The sequence below is a fragment of the Polyodon spathula genome, chromosome 18 (genome assembly GCF_017654505.1).
Source record: "Polyodon spathula isolate WHYD16114869_AA chromosome 18, ASM1765450v1, whole genome shotgun sequence".
Taxonomy (NCBI): domain Eukaryota; kingdom Metazoa; phylum Chordata; class Actinopteri; order Acipenseriformes; family Polyodontidae; genus Polyodon; species Polyodon spathula.
In genome coordinates this window covers 32,265,824-32,284,860 of record NC_054551.1, presented here as the reverse complement: position 1 = coordinate 32,284,860, position 19,037 = coordinate 32,265,824, and the positions used below count along the sequence as shown (strand labels likewise).

Genomic DNA, 19,037 nt, shown 5'->3' with positions numbered 1-19,037 from the left:
AATGGGATGTGTAACGCATTACAGAGAGAGCTAGAGAGATTGTTCCATCAAGCAGGACTGACTGCTGCCCTAATTATTATTATTATTATTATTATTTATTTAATTATTACTGCATATGGAAACAGTTCCAGTTAAAGAAGTAATTTCATAGCGAGTTATCCCGACTGTGTAAAATTCAGTTTATTGCCCTGCATTTTGAATTAATAGCTTGGGCATGTGCTGCTTCGGTTTGTCAAAGCTACATGGTCACATTGACACGTGACCCTTTTCACATTAAATAGATTCCAATTCTGGGGACAGTTTGTCACTTCACATTTAAAGGTTAGGTATTTCTGTTAAATATATGTTTTGACCTTTGTTTAGCCTGAGTGATTTTTCAAGGCATATCTTAACAGTTATGACATTTCCATTTTTACCATTTCTAACAAGTTTAGATGATTTTTGGAATTTGTCATGCTTTTGCCATGAATATACTTTTTATGGTGTGTTTAACTGGTTGCTAGGCAGTCAAGCCCTGCACGCTCTTAGCAACGGCTACAGCCATAAGAAACCATTGCTTCTGATTGCGACCGTGCGCCCTAATGGAAAGAATATATGCATAGCATGTATTTTTAAAATATATTTAATGATCTAAAAACCTTTGTATTACACATCTCGATCTATTAGCTTTAAATTACTAGAGACTTATTTCCCCTGTGCAATACAACTTTTCTATTTGTATATAATGTCATGACACAGGAATGAGAACACCATCAGAAAGATATTTGTTCATTGCGGTGTTTTCTCTCCAACAAGCAGTCAAGCACTTCCTTTAACTGCGATGTGGCGAAGGCGAGAACTGGGCGTCACTTCCTGGGCGGTCTGCTTGACGACACATCCTACTGCTACACACTGGAGGTGTCCTTCTACAGTTACATGGCAGGGGTCAGCAGTGTGCCTGTTCCCTATACTGAGGAGACCTGTATCCTTCCACACGACGCTGAACCTGAACTGCGCCCTCACCTGGGCTTACTGTATATGTGATACAATTATGCTTGCTCCTTTTTGATATTTAAGTTTCAGGGCAGGCCCTCCTAAAATAATGCAATAAATCACTTTTAGAGTATTTATTATCGAGCTGACTCAGTTTGAAAAAATCATGAAATTGGATTCTTCTGCAATGGCTTGCAGGGGCTTTTCTACTTAATGCGATCATTTTCAATGTATTCTTTGTTTCTGACAAGCAGCTTACAAAAATATTGGTGTTTAATTTGCCTTTGTGTTTTCCTCATATGGAATGGGTGTAATGAATCTTCACTTTGCACCCTCAAATCTGAGTCAGCTTATAGACAGCATTCTGTGTACAGCCAAGATGAAACGTCATTATAAACTTAGGAAACTAATATGGAATTTGAATTTAAACTCTTGGTTTTAAATCTTAGGAGCTGTGTGATCTTGTACGGTACCGCGAGGCAGCACAATATAGAAATATGAGTAATATTGCACAGGAAATGCAATGCTATAGCTTTACGGCCGAGTGATTTCAGTTTAGCTGTGATTTCAGATCCTGCCTTGTAACTGCTCACAGAGTTCTGGAATAGGGCTCTGTGTAAGTGCTCACAGAGTTCTGGAATAGGGCTCTGTGTAAGTGCTCACAGAGTTCTGGAATAGGGCTCTGTGTAAGCGCTCACAGAGTTCTGGAATAGGGCTCTGTGTAAGCGCTCACAGAGTTCTGGAATAGGGCTCTGTGGAACTGCTCACAGAGTTCTGGAATAGGGCTCTGTGGAACTGCTCACAGAGTTCTGGAATAGGGCTCTGTGGAACTGCTCACAGAGTTCTGGAATAGGGCTCTGTGGAACTGCTCACAGAGTTCTGGAATAGGGCTCTGTGGAACTGCTCACAGAGTTCTGGAATAGGGCTCTGTGGAACTGTTCACAGAGTTCTGGAATAGGGCTCATTTTAACTGCTCACAGAGTTCTGGAATAGGGCTCTGTGGAACTGCTCACAGAGTTCTGGAATAGGGCTCTGTGGAACTGCTCACAGAGTTCTGGAATAGGGCTCTGTGGAACTGCTCACAGAGTTCTGGAATAGGGCTCTGTGGAACTGTTCACAGAGTTCTGGAATAGGGCTCATTTTAACTGCTCACAGAGTTCTGGAATAGGGCTCTGTGGAACTGCTCACAGAGTTCTGGAATAGGGCTCTGTGGAACTGCTCACAGAGTTCTGGAATAGGGCTCTGTGGAACTGTTCACAGAGTTCTGGAATAGGGCTCATTTTAACTGCTCACAGAGTTCTGGAATAGGGCTCTGTGGAACTGCTCACAGAGTTCTGGAATAGGGCTCTGTGTAAGTGCTCACATAATTCTGGAATAGGGCTCTGTGTAACTGTTCACAGAGTTCTGGAATAGGGCTCTGTGGAACTGCTCACAGAGTTCTGGAATAGGGCTCTGTGGAACTACTCACAGAGTTCTGGAATAGGGCTCTGTGTAACTGCTCACAGAGTTCTGGAATAGGGCTCTGTGTAACTGCTCACAGAGTTCTGGAATAGGGCTCTGTGTAACTGCTCACAGAGTTCTGGAATAGGGCTCTGTGTAAGTGCTCACAGAGTTCTGGAATAGGGCTCTGTGTAACTGCTCACAGAGTTCTGGAATAGGGCTCTGTGTAACTGCTCACAGAGTTCTGGAATAGGGCTCTGTGTAACTGCTCACAGAGTTCTGGAATAGGGCTCTGTGTAACTGCTCACAGAGTTCTGGAATAGGGCTCTGTGTAACTGCTCACAGAGTTCTGGAATAGGGCTCTGTGGAACTGCTCACAGAGTTCTGGAATAGGGCTCTGTGGAACTGTTCACAGAGTTCTGGAATAGGGCTCATTTTAACTGCTCACAGAGTTCTGGAATAGGGCTCTGTGGAACTGCTCACAGAGTTCTGGAATAGGGCTCTGTGGAACTGCTCACAGAGTTCTGGAATAGGGCTCTGTGTAACTGTTCACAGAGTTCTGGAATAGGGCTCTGTGTAACTGTTCACAGAGTTCTGGAATAGGGCTCTGTGGAACTGCTCACAGAGTTCTGGAATAGGGCTCTGTGGAACTGCTCACAGAGTTCTGGAATAGGGCTCTGTGGAACTGCTCACAGAGTTCTGGAATAGGGCTCTGTGGAACTGTTCACAGAGTTCTGGAATAGGGCTCATTTTAACTGCTCACAGAGTTCTGGAATAGGGCTCTGTGGAACTACTCACAGAGTTCTGGAATAGGGCTCTGTGTAACTGCTCACAGAGTTCTGGAATAGGGCTCTGTGTAACTGCTCACAGAGTTCTGGAATAGGGCTCTGTGTAACTGTTCACAGAGTTCTGGAATAGGGCTCCTTTTAACTGCTCAGCAGTGTCTTCCATTAGATCAAACATGTGAAATCATTGAACTGCACTAAAAAAAAAAAAAAAAAACTTGATCCTGTACATTTCAGCCTTGTCCCCCACAGTTCCACTATCTTCAGTAAATAGATCTGCTGCTTTAATGTTTATCATCACCTCCAAAATAACTTAAAGGTTAAAACTATAATGTTAAATTGTATGTAACCCTCCCACACCCACACACGAGCACAGACAGTGACTCACACATGCTTATGTGCTCACAATGTGAAGCCAAACTGCCCTCTAGTGTGAATAAGCAGGCGAAATTTTCTTCCCTCTGCTGTGTGTCAGACTGTCACAGGTGTAAACCAAGGTTTTATAGCATGTATTCTCCTATACAAGCTTACCTCTGTATATTTGTGCAATCATTGTCCAGTTTTCACATGCATGTACTATAGCCCACCATGATTAGCTTTTTTTTTTTAATTTTTTTTTTTTTTTATATATAAATGCTTTAGCATACCTCACTGGTCTTTACAATTTATCCCTATGCTTTACCGTGCCTTCACCAGGCTTCATTACACTTTGCTGTGCTTTTACTCTGGGAAACTTTTATAAGAGGAATTGTAATTAGGAAATGATTCACCGAAATCGATTCTCCATCGTTTGAACATTTTAATTATTTTTAACTTTTCTTTTTCATTTTTTTAGTGACTGATCAATGTAGCATTACCAGTAGCGTAAAGGTCGAAGGTGTCAAAACTGTTTCTATAATTTTTAGACACAAACTGGGAAGCTCTCATGCATACTGTAAAATCAATCGCTTTATAGATCAGTAACAAATTAGATGCAAATTCAAGTTTAAAAATAGACTTTTTTTCTGAATGACTTTAGTTCAACCTTATGTATCCAGTCACAACACTATGCATTACATGCATTTGGATTCCTCCCTATGCTTCCTGTTTTAGAGATGATAGGGGATTTTTTTTTTACAGACAGAAATACACAGAGGAGACACCCTAAAACCTTTAGCTGTTTTATTTTCATAACCAAAAATTTGAATGATATCCATGTTTCTATAAGGACCCGCCACTGTTCAGATCAATTGAATTGACCCCTCTGTGTTCTAGTTACAGTACATTGAAGGAAAATAAATAAACAAATAAAAACACAGGAAGCTGTGAGGACTATAAAGCAACAGCTTTCCAATCTTTCGTGAAGAGGAAAGTTCTGCTCTATTTAATGAAAGGCATGAGTTACGCAGAAAAAGATGGATGTGGAGCTGAGTGCTGCATTATACAGAATGGCACAACATTTTAATAGCTATTGCATTCTGTGCCTCGGGGGTCCGCCAGGGTCTGTGAGAAGGCCCACCTTCCCCAGGTCTGTGCTTTAAAAAGGCATTCTATTGAAGGTCACTGATAGCAAGGCCTGAGGCTAAAGCAAGCGTTTAAAATTAGCGTTGGATATGAGCTTTAGCTGTGAAAATGTCAGGCCTGCTGCGTGCAAAGTGTCAGATTTTTCTTGTAAGCGAGAAATTGGGGTCAGTTAGGTCTAAGGAGCTAGGAATGTCTCTATTTCCGGTTCAGCTGCCTGATCTACAGAGCGCAGAAATTCTATACGCAGATCTTTGAAGGTAGGTGTACCGTCGTGGTTTTTTTTTTCTTTTTCTTTTAATAATATTTCTCCAAAGTCGTGGCCTCCAGTCAAAGGTGTTTCTGTTTTACAAGTGTAACCAGCGCATATCAAATCATAACCTTTTCATGATTATTGTTTGATAGTGTGCGTGCATGTGCGTGCGTGTGTGTGTGTGTGTGTGTGTTGGTAATCACAGAAAAGTATCTCTAAATGACTTACTACCATGCTACAACCATTTAGAAGCAGGACAGGCTAGGAGCATAGCAGTACCATACCAATTGCTACTTAAACTAAATTGTAGTTGGCAAAATAATTAGATAAATCTGACCTGTTTTGCACTTTCCATTAGCTACACAGGCCTCAAATGAGCAGTTTTGAAAGCAACACCTTTTGTCAAACAAGTACTTTGAGAGGGGGCAGACATGTTTACTGTACATTCTGAGGTGTTCTTATAGCAGTTATTCAAATATACTTTTTTAAGTAAGTTAAGGTGACACCCAGGTCATCCAGAGTGTCTTTATACAGTAGTATGCATCTGTGTGTTAGCAGCAATACAGAAAGAAACTCGAACCTGTGTCTTTACATTAAATGGCGCTTTAAACCATGATATTTCCAAGACAACAAGGGAAGGTTTTTAGCATATGAAATAATGTATTAATCATACCTGACATGCATTACCATTGGTTATGTGGGTTTTAGATGTATGCAGTTTTGAAAGAAGCACACATCATAACAGAAATATATTTTACAACATGACATGCGGTAGCACTCAAGGTTAAAGGCTCAGTTCCCGGTTTGCATGCCACACTTTTAGGTAGTTATGTTTGGACTTCCTAGATCATTTCACCTGGAGATAAAAAACATTAAAAAAATCCCATTCCCTTCAACACCCTGACCAGCCAGCTGCTATTTTTAATAACTGGCACGCTATGACCTATCCAAAGACACTGCTGAGGAGAAACGACCAAGGAAGTGCGAGGGTAAGAGACTACTCTTTTAATGTGCTAGAGATAATAAAAAAGAAATGAAAATACATTTGCTCCTTTTAAAACTGCACTACATAGCGAATGGAAATACAGGACAGTGATTTTATGGAATCATTTCAGTAGCTCTAATCGCCTTTATACACCCACGGTGTGTGGCTGTGGCTCTGTGTAATGGTTGCGTCATGTGGTTGGTGTAACTGTCCTGGTGAATATTTTAAATAAACGAATGCAATAAAATAGACAGTTCATGGAGATAACTGGTTTGGCACATCTGTTTGATCCTGTGTGGGTCCCAGGAGATTCCCATTGCTTGTCGACCCATTCCTGACACTAGCTGACACCTGCAATTAGTCTCACCCCCAGCCATAGTTAACCTTCAGCTTCCCCTACTCTTTTACTAACACTCCTGCACACAGCAATCACTAAGCTATAAATATTGTGAAGCAGTGGAGCCAATGAGGGAGAAAAAAAAACGAAGAAAAAAAAACCTGAAACTAGCGTTTTCTTGTTAAATAAATCATCGTTGACCTTGCGCATTCCTTGGAGCATCAAAATGAGTTGGAATTGTTGGTACTTCCCAAGGCAAGAAATGGAAAGAGCTTATTTCACTCAGCGGTCTCAGCGTGGCAGAGCTGCCTACTACTGCCATATTTCTTTACTGAAACAAATATTTTTGTGGCCCTGTTATGAGCTGTACTCCCCTTGCAAAACTAGGAAAACCACTGGGATCCTGTTAGAATTCCAGTGTATTACTTTGAAGAAACCCAAGCAAAACCATTTAAATGGTTTCTAAATAGTCCCGTAGCTATACCGGGGTAATGTATAAGACATAGCCTTATCTTTCTGATGCAGTTTCAGTGGAGGTGTGACAATGGTTAATATAATGGGTTTTGCACACTGTGTGTACATTCTGCCAGCTTGCGCAAAGAGACATGCTCTGTTGTTTTGTCAGATCATCACTCTAACTGCTGTTAAGCGAATATCAGCTCTCAGAGACAGCTAATTATTTTCCCTGTTTTGTTTCCTCCCAACTACAATTATTGCTTTACTGGCGGGATACCAGAGTCTGGCATTACAGTAATTACAGTCTTTTAAAATGTTGATTAATAACCTCTTCTCACAATGGTTGAGGAAATGCTTCTTTGTTGAGGCACTGTTTTCTTGTTACCACACTGGACTAGGACTTGGCACGATTATCAGATATGATCTTAATTCATATATTCTTCATCTATGGGTCACGTTGTATCATTTTGTGATTCACATTACAGCCTGGTGACTTTTTAAAACTCCAAAGTTTAAAGCTACCCCACAGCTCTAATCAAACTCTAAAAATGATATACCATGCAAATACATTTGGTACACCAGAACCATTAATAGTCATTGGGATCTGATGTCTGAAACAGCAAATGATGCAAAGTCAATCTAAACAACAAAAGTAGTCTTTAAAGTAATCATTTATATTATTATTGATGTGTTGACCTTCTTGTCTGTTTAATATCAAATTATGTGTAACATCTGACATTCTCTTTTGCTGTTTCTGTTTAGATCTTTATTTACCACGCTTCCTGTGCAGTAAATAACAATAATGCTGTACAGCTGTGGCTTCCAAAAGACCTGCTAATCAGAGGTAAAATAGCTGCAAAGGGAGCAGAAATTACAGTTGCCCAACTCTGATGGTCATTTCTAAAACCACCTTATTTCGGAACTCAGCTTTTAGGAGTAAAGTTCATTAGTAAGTCTGTAAGTCTGGTTCATAGTTCATAGATCTCACAGTGTAAAAATATTAGTTTAATCTGATTCCTCACTGAAACAATGTATCAGTCTCTCTTCAAATGAAATGTATAACCATGGTTTGATATGAGAGCCCTTAAACGGTGTGGTGCCTCACCTCAGATGAAATGCAGAAAGACTGCCCATGTCGGCTCTTAGAAAATTAGTTCACACTGTTCTCAGCATTGGAGGTGGAGTCTGCACTTTTGCTTTCTACACAGACTTGGTGACTTTGCTTATTAATTAATTTTGCTAATTGGCTCTTTTGACTCTCGGGTGGCCGTGCGATGCCTCATTCAAGTGCGTTCATGATATTATTGATGTCCCCATTTCATCTGTTTGTAAGTGGCAGACACAATAAGTGCTTAGTGTTATGCTGCCATAGTTAGGATGTCTTCCTCACAGACTGCAAAACAGTCAGAAAGTATTGACTACAATAAATACCTAACTTGTCTTAAACCCTCATTAGATTGTTGATCCTGTCCCTAGCAATTTATATTGTTGTAAATAACATTTCAATGTCAATGTAGTAAAGCACAGTAAAAGCATATGTTAGGCCAGGGGTCTCCACCCTTGGTCGTGGAGAGCCCCTATCCAACAGGTTTTATTGGTGCCTTTACATCATCAGTGGCTAAAGATCTGGAACACCTGTTAATATTGACTAATTAAGCCAATAATTGAGAACTCGATTGAAACAAAAACCAGCAGCCTCAGTAGCTCTCCAGGGCCAGAGTTGGAGACCCTTGGGTTAGGCCATACCAAAAATACCAGTTGGCTCCAAACGTAGTATAACATTTGGAAAATATGCAGTAGGTTTTGCAAGTATTCTGAAATTAACACTTGTAAGAGACACTGGTCCTTATTCATCAAAACATAAAAAAAAAAAAAAAAAAAAAAAAAAAAACCTCTGTGGTCCATTGTTTTAGTGAATGTTTCTGACTTAGCAGTGGTCTACTTTGGAGGATGGATGTGGAGATAAGTAGTCAAAAACTAAACAAAATACTTGTCCATTTTTAATAAACTGACTTTAAAACAAAATCATGTTATTCCAATGGAAACAACAACCATTTCTTCTCAAATAACCTGGTAAAAAGACCCTATGCCGCAGTCTTGAAAGCTTGTAAATATTATGCTAATGTGAATGGCATACATTCCTAATGAGCAACAAAACCCCTTGGGTGTCTGCTTGTTCTACGCAGCACTAAGTCAGACCATTTTGTACCTACTACACTGTAGTTTTGATGGAGTGACAAAAGAATAAACTCTTAATGAGTTTAGCTGGAATTCTGCTACCCAGCGTCCAGTAATTTACTCTTGATTCCCCCGCCTGTACCAACGGGGCATGAGGAATTAACAGGAAAGGAGAGAGTGGCACTTTGAATGAGCCTTCCCGTCGTGAGTCCTAATGCATTGCATTCCTTTCAAATTGCAGAGCTGCTGGAGAGAAACTACTTTGAGGACAACATAATGTTGTGTTGTGGAAACGAGACAGGTGTACGCTAAAGTAGAAAGTGTTTATTGAGAATGTCCTTGTTCCCTGCCCTTGCTGTTCTCCCTGAACAGATACTGACTTACTTTTAGTTTTTTGGGGGAAATTGAAAATGAAAATTAGCCAACTAGAAATTGTGATTGGGGGCTGGCTGGTCCAACAGGGGGTTTAAAGCTGGCAGGGTCTGATTCCTATATGAGCAATTAATAGTGCATCGGAGAAAAGATGAGTTGTTGCCCGAATAAATAAGAAATGTAAACATGCAAGGTCAAAAGAACTGTTTGTGTTGTTATTGTTCTCTAAATGGCTTTGAGCTGCTTTGAGATAGTCTGGAGAATACGAAATACCGGCACTGAACAGCCTTCCTCGTTCCAATGAAATAGTGTGTCATTTCAACTCTGCCAGCCTCACCTACTATACATGCACATAGAAAGAGAGAGTTGGTGGGGTTGATGTTTTGGGTACTGCATGTGTTGAAGTGGTTTAAGCTCACTTTAGGCATGATCAGTTGTAACTGCCTTCTTGTTTGATTTCCTTGTCCCTTTAGAGTCACCATGGATATATAGGAATTTATAAATCCATGAAAGTGACGCCATAGAAGGCACTCATGGAATATAAAAAATCTGAAATCACAGTAGCCATAAAATAGATGGTGATAGGGTTATCTATTGTGATCTGCTTTCCAGGTAGTTCACTTTTCCAAAGGCTAAACTAATCAGAGTCTTTGACTGTCCACATACTTAGATCCTCTAGTTCTCAAATCATCAGAATCAGCATGTGATTGGGAAGACTTATTTAGGTTGTAGGAGACATGTTGGTTCTTTGTATACTTTACAGTATATGTGTGTGCTTTTATTTTTAGGAAAGACTAACCCACTGTGCCGATGTACGTAGGATTTCTGTTTTGGAAAATTCCAAACACGATGAAAGCTAAGACCGCAATTTGGCTGATTTTCCATTCCAGCAGGGTGTCCATGATTCCAACTGTTCTTAATTAGGCAGGCAGCCGTCAGCCAACCAGAGATGGCCTCTTCTCGCAGCTGCGATGGAGATAAAGTCTTATCCTGTGCCACTGTCTCCTTCGTTCATCACGCCGTTCCAGTAATAGATTTTCTAATATGACATCAGAAGCAGAGAGGCCATCTGTTCACCTCAGGAGCACGGCTATTATTATCTCCCTCCAGTCAGTAGCACAGCACCATCTAGAGCAGGGCCAAGAGAGGACGAGCAAAGGGAAAGGGACAGAGCAAACTTTTAACAGGCTGGAGTTTAGCCCTTTACCATTGGCCTTTTAGGAGACCCTCTTCCATTTGCACCTGGAGTTGTCCCTGATTGGGTCCCATGAGATGGTCTCATCTTCCTTGACAAAGTCTGTGGATCTCAATCCAAGTGAGTACCTGTGGGAGGAACTTGAATGTTGTGGCCTCACTTCTCTGCTTACCTAATTGATCATCATGTTGTGGTCTTTAATCACGGAGAAATGGGGAACAATCCAGCAAGACACTTTGAACATTGAATACTTTGAGAAAGTCTTCAGGTCGAAATGTTTGTCATTGAATTTCACGGACCAAAGTTTCTTTTTTGTATTTCTAAATGTAGCACTATTGAATGTTGGCTAGTTATGGATGATCATTGCATCAAAAGATGGGATAAACTGATGTAACAGGAGTTGGAGACAACATTTGAAACAAATGCGTTACTGTCATAGCTTATTCAGAAGTTGTCTGTATTCTGCTGATTCCAATATTGCAAACATGCCGCAGACAATTCAGATTTCACTGCAGACATTAACATTCAATTGCTCGCTCATTGAATACGTATCTTTTGAATAACATTTCTGGTTTAGTCACAATGGGCAAGACGGCAGATCTGACAGCAGAGGCTTGGTTTACTGGTGTTTTCTATCCATTGACTGCACCAGAAGCAGCCTCAAAAGTGCTGTCTGTTATTCTGGAGAACAGGCTTCCCAACATCCCTCAAGGAATTGGAGGCTGATAATCATTAAGGAATAGTCATGTACACCTCTGGAATAATTGAACCAGCTTACAGACTTATCACATTGAATCAGTGTCATTTAGCTGCCTGTGGTGATCCTGCAGCCTATAGACAGTGTTAATGCCAATGTTTGTTTCAATATCACTGTGGTCAATATCATTTTAATATACAGTACCGTATGATTGTAGTTGCCATTGTGCCATGGTTGAGTGCACAACCATTGTCAATGTAGATTATTTTTGGGGGATTTTTACCAGTTGTTTTTAGTGAATGCATAGCAATGGAGATGTTACACGTATAAGATACCTGCAACAAAACTACTGTGTATAATTAATACATTTAAATCTCAACATCGATTTAAGTTGCTATACCTGTGTGTGTGTGTGTGTGTGTGTGTGTGTGTGTGCATGTTGAGTGGACACCTAACTGTGACTGTGTATGTGCACGCATGTAGGCCAAAAAAATCAATTTTTGAAAATAAAAGAGGATTGGAAGATGCAGCTGGAAGAAGAGAGATTAATTCCCCCAGTGGAGCTGAAGGTGCGTTTGTGCCAGTCGGATGGGTTATAAATACTGCAGACGAAGGACAGCAACAGAGACGGCTGACAGCTCGTTGATTGACGAATGGTGGCCCCTGGAGATGAGACATTTCCAGGCCAAGGTGACTGTCTCTGCTGGGGTCGGGCAGGTTGCTGGGTGTTTGAATAATAAGAGGCCTTGCAGTGAACCCCCCTTTCCTCACCATCACCACAAAAAGGTCAGCTTGTCTGCCTTGATAAGTGAGATCCCACTCTGCGAAGAGTCATTATTTAAGGGGGTCAAATTATTGTCAACAAAAGCGAGGCACCTCTCCCGTCTCATCTCTAATGTAAAAATGATTGAGAAGTCTTGAGGTGATGTTGTGTTTGCCAGAATCTCTCAGGCTGGGCACTTCATCATGTCAAGCAGAAAAGTAACTGCGCTAGATAACAAGAAATGTATGCTCCAGAGGAGTTTAAATAAGGCTACAATAGAGTATAGCTTCCCTGTGTGGAGTTTGCTTCTTACAGCCGTGAAATTCCATTACAGGTATTTTAATTTGAAGAGCAATTTCTATATTTCTTTTTTTTTGGGGGGGGGGGGGCAGAAAACAGTGCTCATGAAAAGTGTGGGACAAAGACCCAGTTTATAGTTGTACAGTACAAATCACGTGAGATAAGGGTTGAACTGTATAATGCACTACTGGTATAATGTACTGGTGAGACCACATTTACAACACTGTGTTCAGTTCTGGTCCCTGCACTACAAAAAAGACATGGCATCTTTGTGGAGAGCTCAGCGAAGAGCAACCAGGATAAACTAATGACTGTAGTCTAACCAGTTTATTGGGCCATGGCTACTTGACTACTTTTACCTGACCTGTCACTTACTGTTTTTCTCTCTCTCTCTTCCCACTGAGCCAGCCACTAGTGCCCCAACATGGTGTTAGGAGACAGTAGGAGATGCTTTGAGACGTTAAACCCAGGCCTGGCATTTTTCATGTCATAGCTTAACTTCAATACAAGTTAATGGGCCATAACTTCCATTATGCTGTATTGAGAAGGCACTTCATTTTTTTTTTTTTTTGGGCGGGGGGGGGGTCAAAAAGTGAGGTTGGAATCGTACTCTCTAATTACACATATTTCGGATTTTCCTATTTCTCTTAAACACATTTATTTTCGTATTGAATGCCCCTAAACTCAGATATTTAAATTGTTATCTTTAAAATACTCTCCATTTCCTTTGCCCTGGAAAATGATTCTACCTGGTTAAATAGAGGATCTGATCTGGTTTGATTGATTTTATACAGAAACACGTTTTCTGCAGCAATACTGTGACAGTACTGTGGTATGTTTCCCCTGCCTGTTATTTATTTCTTGTATTTAACAAAATTTATGCTGGTAACTGAGGTGCAGCGTAGCGTTTCCAATGGGGACCAGGTGGCAGCTGCAATATCCATTCGCTTACACATGCAGTGGAGCACATAAAAATCATTACTGGAAAACAATACATCATCAACAGGTAATACATGGAAATCTGAATAAAACTTACTCGAATGGACAAACTTTTTCGCCTTCGTCGTGTTGTATACTTTGAGGCAGAGAGGTAAAAAGTTTGTCTTCTGGAGTACAGAGTTTCTTTAAGCTTAATGTAAGCTGTGAAAGGCATGAAGGGCTAGGCAATTAGCCCACTGCAGGCACTGTTAAAGAAACTCTTATAGCAAATTTAACCCTCACTTCTACTTAAAATTGTTGCCATTTTGGAGTCATGTGACTTTTTGGTTTTTGGATGACCTAAGACCTTTGAGAAATTCTGTGATTTTCAAGGCAGTAGGCATGCTGAAAAAGAAGCTTTGAAAATGATGCATTTTATTAAATATGCCTCTAGGTCAAGCTTATGGTTTTTTTTACAAGAAAAAATATCTTTGTGGTGACCTAATACGGCTGCCATTTTAAGGTCATGTGACATTTATTGTTTACCTAGGCTCAAAGACTATGTTTGCTGCTGTTCTGTACTGGATTATTTTATACTACTGTCCAATTGTAATACAAACTGCAGTGCTTTATCTCTCTTAGACAGAAAAGTGTTTTCACAAAGAGAGGCATTTCTCAGGGCTTGTACACAACATTTATAATATGAATTGTAAGTAATCTGTGATTGTGCAAGCAATGTTTTGGTCCTGTAAACAACAGTATATCTGAAACCTGTTGGCAGCTGAGTTACTGGCACAATTTCCCTCTGTTTCTTAAGAGTGCAAGACTGAACTGAACCAGTCTGATAAGTCATTTAGTGGTTTCTAATGTAGAGGATGTGAGATGAAGAGGTACTCAGAAGTAGTGACAGTATAAGTTGCACATGCTAGTGCAGGCTCCTTAACAGGGATAGGAGAGATCAAGTTGCTGGGTGAAAAAGGGGCATAGTCATGGGATCGGAAGTTGGCCACGACCTTCATTTCTCCTGAGCTGCTGTGAGGAACTGCTGCAGTGTGGGAATGTAGTTGGACATTTCAAGTTGGGGAGGAAATAGAGGGTAAAATAACTGAGCACTCTAAAATTAAAAACAACAAAAAAAAAAGATTATTATGTAGAGAGATAGTGGCTTATTCATCAATATCAAACGTATGCATTGCCATTGTACTGTCGAAATTGTATTGTCATTGAAGGTCATTTGGTAAGGAGTGTTCTCTAAAATGAGCAGAGTATGCTGTTTTAGTGAGAGGGTTGCATGTATTCTGAATAATGTCACACCAGTGCATTAATTCCCCTGGATCAGCAATGAAGCCCCCATCAATTTAAATGATGCACAGGCTGTAAGTTAATGTCACTGACCTTACCACAATAACGCCTTGATTTACCCTGCTTGATGCAGAGGGAGATGCGCTGTCCTCCTTGTTATTTATTTTCACAGTTTGGTTGCCAGGGTCTCTCTGAATATTTACTGCAAATGGTTCAGTTGGTTAATAAAATAAATAAATGAGATGCTGATAATTTTTCATTTAAAAAAGAGCCTTGTTTTTTTTTTTTTTTGGGTGGGGGTGGGGGGATTTAAAGGTTCAATGTGAGATTGGGTACTGTAACTCAAAGGGTACCCACTGCCACTTACACGAGCTGTAAACCCTGGGGGAATTGCGAGCAGAGACAGGACAGGACTCTCTTCTTCATCTTCTTCTTTGCAGACTAATGAACTCTTGTCAACAGGGATTATTGCCTTTTCAAACATACGCCACTTGTACAATGTAGTAACCAAGTTTTCCTTGCTTTATAATTTGCTTTGTTTTCATTTGTTTTGTTTTTGATACATTCTTACTCATTTGAAATGCCAAATCCAAGTGACCTTATGCTGCAGGTGGACTGAATAATAACCTCTGTTCCTGCAGGAAAATTCTGATGTTACAAAGCTACTGAACCCTGGAGACGGGTTGGGGTGCCTGACCAGCAGGGGTCCCTGTGACGAGATGAGCTTGAACTATCCCCAGACAATGTTCCTCTCTAACACTCTAACATAATTTCACTATGCTTTACTACACTTTACTAAAACTTTTATTAGGGTAACCCCACCAATCGCAACCCGATATATCAAATAGGTACTACGACTTCAAGTGACAATAGTGTTAACGTAAATTAAAGCAAGGTAGGACTTTGTTTTTAGAACATAATTTGCCTCACTTCACAAATCTATTTCCATTAAGTAAAATCTGAATGGTTATTTAAGATGTTACTGTCTCACTTGATAAACAATTCCATGCATTCATCAAGTGCTTTTACTAGGAGGCCATGTGCAAAAGCGTGGAGCAGCACAGGCCAGTTATTATAGTCAATTGTATGAATAAAACATGTCAGTAAAAATGTACGAATACACCTGAAAGATACCATGTAATGATTTAATAGCAGCCTTCTAAATAATTCCTGCTTTTATGACCTCCGTGGGAATAAGATAGAGAAGTTGGGAGGTCTCCTAACACAAAAAAGATAATGGGACACCAGGTCATGTCAAGAAATAAGTATTCACAATATTTCCTATTTTCCATGAAATTTTTATTATACTAAAGATGATATTGTTTACAGATGGTGGTCACATTCAAAAATGGAAGCAACGTAGGAAAAGAGACCTTGAAGGGGGCCGACACAGGATTCGATACACATAGAGAATATAAGAACGTGGTCATGGCCGAGTTCTGCAAATAGACCCCATGGTAGTTCCATTGAAAGTGAAACAACTTCCACAGCAAATGTTTCATTTTGTAAGCAAAACTCACATCTTACAGAGAAGACACATTTCCTGTTGATCTTACGCTGGTAGAAAATTCTGTTTGTTGGTGGCTACTTGGGTGTTTGTTTTGTGACTGGTACAGTATATATTCTATTTGTCTTCCGGAATACAGGACTTGTATTGTTTTCTTGTCTCCATTTATTTTTATCTGTGTTGTGTAAAATATAGAGCACTGCTGGTATAAGTGACTCACATTTACGCTAAATAAATATCAGGTGTTGTTTTGAGTGACAGGTGTGTAATAGGGGAAATGGCCGATATGTCTCTCTTTGTCACCACTTTCAGCCAACTATAATTACAGCTGAAAATGGCTGTGTGGAAGTGTTATTACCCTGAACCTCAGCAGGATGTAATGCAGTGGCAGGGGTCGGCACTGTGCTTGCAGTTTCATCCAATTGAAACGTGAGGGCAAGAAAAATGCACTGGAAATAAAGCACAAAAGTGTCAGTTTCCTATTTAGCACTCCCGCAGGGAACAAGACACCTCTTGTCAAGAGTTTAATTACTTTGTCTCTCTGACGTTACACCAAGTAAACCAAGATTGCAGAAACGGTATGTGCAGCTTTTCAAAAGTAGAATGGATTATTGGATTAATCCTTAGCCAACTTTATTTTTTTTTTTAAGTTTAACTCAGCATTATTCATAGTCACAAGCCCAGCTGCTGAAGATCATTACAAACTAGGCTTTTTGTCTCATCAGTGTGAGACTAAATGTTATGAATACTAAAAGAAGCAAAAATTAAATGACAAAACACATTGACAAAATGTCTTTTTCATTGTCTACAAATATATTTCGAAATGTTTGTCATTTGTTTGTTCTTTTAGTATTTATAAGTTCAGCACTATTGAGTGTACATTAATTCATGAAAACACTCAATAAATCTTGTTCACAGCAACTGTGTTGAAGGTGAGACTGATAATCAAATTAGTCTGATTCTCTAACCATCTGTCTCACTTTGAACAAACAAAAAGCCCCTGTGGCTGTAGCATACTGAACCAAAGCTAGTGGCTTGTGGCTTTTAACCTTGTTGTTGCATTTAAACTTATTAAATATAAGATCTAATGATGTGTTGAAAAACAGGAATAAGACAAGAATGGAAAAATCAAATAACACAATTGACACGTAAGTAAGAAAATAACACATTTGTGTTGCAGCCTTTCCATTTCACCTTTAAACTGTCAAGCTAGAAGGAATGGGTCATATCAATAAAGCGTTCAGCCTGCAAAATAAATAGACACGCATAGACCACTCAAGCTCAAATGTACGTTGACACATGGATCAATTGACAGATTTCTCAGAGGTTTTAGTGATAAAAGTGATACAAGAGTAAAACTATATTGTAGTGGTTCATTTTAAATAGAGTTCGTTAACAGTTTAACATGTATGGGTTAATTCGTAACAAGTGTTTCAGACTCGGGGAATAATCTGCCTAACGCATGAACCATGGAAGTGAAGGCCAGCCTAGCTAGTCTCTGCCTGACCTTGTTTGGCATACCCAGCCAAGATTAGCGATTTGACAAGAACAGGATTCAAACTATGCTTGAATGACTCACACTGCACTGCTAATTCTCCACATAATTTGATGCCTAAACCTTGTGATGTCACACAGTATGTGTTTGTGACCTGGGTGGTTAGTTACCACTCTGATGAATATGTTGTGTAATCCCTGACTGCGGAAGAAGCTTTCCCTTAACTTGCACCACACAGACATGAAGCTGGGCAGGAGCGTAAGCCTCACCTCTCTGGATTACTATCGCCTCAACAACCTGATCACGGACAACAGCTTGACTCACATTGGCAGGTAAGGTTCATTCTGACAGACACGCTGCTTACCATTGTTCAAGGCCTACATCAGAATGCTCGCTTCAGCTAGTTATTCTGAAAATAATTTGAACCTGCTGTAGTTTCAGTATAAATTAAAGGAGTGTGGACAACATGTGAACAGCATTTGTCACAAATACTGGGAACAATAATATCTCAAGTTTAAATACATGACAATAATGTTCACTTAGTGAACATGGGACAGTCCATTTATGTATACAAATGCATGCTACCCATTTAAAAGTTTACCACAATAAATCTGCATTGTCATTTTGCAGCATCCCATGCTCCTCTCATGTGTAAACCATGTGTTCCCCATGTAGTTAACCATGTTTGTTACAATACTATTTTTGATGTTCTTTACCATGCTTTACCACAATTGTCCTTTGATTCTATTAATCTTTACTAAACACTGGTATGCTTTTACAATGCCTTCGAGCCATATTGCCTGTTTCATATTGCACTCCCAGCCCCTAAGATGAATGAGTATCTGAGCCTGAGGTATGGATTCTGAATTAATGGGCTCTCCCAGTCAAAGCTGCTGGTATTACAGGTACAGCCCAAGGGTCAAATGCTACTGAATTGTTGAAAGGATTTAGCCAGCGTAATTCAAGATGATTGCATCTGTAATTTATATCTCCTGTTGAGTCCCAGCTCCTTCACTGGCGTGTTGCATTTGTCTCTGTAACCTCACGGGTTTGCCTATCATTAAAATTCTCTCACAGGGGACAACCTGACACCTTTGTCTGGATAAAAGGACTATTTTGCAGCGATGGCTTCAGAATAAATAAAGAATCGATTCTTGGAATCTCGCTACTAAAATAACTCCATTAAGAGAATAGCCCTATCAAACTTCTTCAAGAAGAGATGTAGGGAAGCACTTAGAGAAACTGTCTTTCCTGTCGCTGTTTTTTTTTTTGTTTTTTTTTTATTCAAAGGCTTATTTATTTCCAAGGCAGTGACTTTGCTGTGAAATCAGTCATCAGGCCTCATATTAAAAGCTGTTTACATAAAGAGCACACATAAAGCGAAGAACTCCTCCATTTGTTATACAGTCAAGCCCTTTTAATATCACTTGAAAGGTACTGAACACAAATGATGACAATATGTAAAGTTGACTTCATCAGGAGTTCACCAATTATGTAGCGAAATGAGTATCAAAACCATGCATAAGGAGATAAGTCTTCCAAATGCATACAATCCAAGAGGGAGTCAAGTTTTTTTTTTATT

The 19,037-nt window shown here is 39.8% G+C and overlaps 1 pseudogene; it reads left to right on the top strand.

The window, feature by feature from the left end:
- The window catches only part of LOC121330687, a 248,659-nt pseudogene that overhangs the window by 227,966 nt on the left and 1,656 nt on the right, over window positions 1-19,037 (top strand).